Genomic DNA, 1,292 nt, shown 5'->3' with positions numbered 1-1,292 from the left:
TTAGATTTATATTATTATTATTATTATTATTAATATTAAGATTATTAATATTAATCTTATTATTATTAGCATATTATTATTATTAGTATTTATACATAAAATAATACGACGAAGTCATGTCTAATCGATTTCAAAAATGGTATTCAAGTGAGTCAAAGCTAAGGGAATTATGGGTTATAGCTATGGAGATTATGGGTAAAGTTCGGGGGTATGCTCGTGAGGTCAATCTAGTGTTTATCATTTCCGTTGCGTCTACTTACTTTCCTGCAATATTGAATCTCAATATTGATACGTGAGCACTCATAACTTAACTTTTATTAGTAATGTATCCCTGACTAGTGCTCGAGTATATATGATTATGCAATCTTGTATGTTTAATTTCGTCGTTATATAGTTTTGATGAATTATGAATTTGATACATATGCTACTGAAATAAGGTATATGATATGTATGTCGTTGGAAAGCTGGCAAAAAATTAATAACTTTTCATTTAGAAAGTGTATGATTTCGATGAACGGATTAAAAGATATCGTCAATTGAATTATCTATAATTTTAAAGAATTATTGTTAAAATGATTATCGTTATCGTTATCGTTATCGTTATCGTTATCGTTATCGTTATCGTCGTTATTATCGTTATTATTATTATTATCTAATAATCAATATTATTATTATTATTATTATTATTATTATTATTATTATTATTATTATTATTATTATTATTATTATTATTATTATTATTATTATTATTATTATTATTATTATTATTATTATTATTATTATTATTATTATTATTAATATTATTATTATTATTATTATTATTAAAATAATTAATATTTTTATCAAAACTATCATTTTATTATTTTTATCGTCAAAAGTATCATTAATATTAAAACCATCATTTTTATTAAAATTATCATTTTAAATAGAAATATCACTGCTATTATAAAATATCATAATCATTTTAGTATTATTATTATTAAAAATTATCATTTTGAATAGAATTATTATTTTTATAAAATATTATTATTACTGTTAATATTAAAAAGTACCAAAATTATTAAGATTATCATGATTAGAATTATCATTTTATCATAATTAATATCGTCATTAGTAAATATAAATTTTGTTATTATTATTAGTAGAATAATAATTATTATTATTATTAATACAAAATAATACAACTTTTACTTTTTATAATTATTATCAATATTATTTTATCAAATGAATATGTGATACAAAGATATTTTATCACATGTAATATAATTACATTAATAATACATACCATTATA

This window comes from Rutidosis leptorrhynchoides, chromosome 3, assembly GCF_046630445.1.
Source record: "Rutidosis leptorrhynchoides isolate AG116_Rl617_1_P2 chromosome 3, CSIRO_AGI_Rlap_v1, whole genome shotgun sequence".
In the NCBI taxonomy this organism is placed as follows: Eukaryota; Viridiplantae; Streptophyta; class Magnoliopsida; order Asterales; family Asteraceae; genus Rutidosis; species Rutidosis leptorrhynchoides.
The sequence above is the reverse complement of the archived record's forward strand: the minus strand, read 5'-3'. Positions refer to the sequence as shown.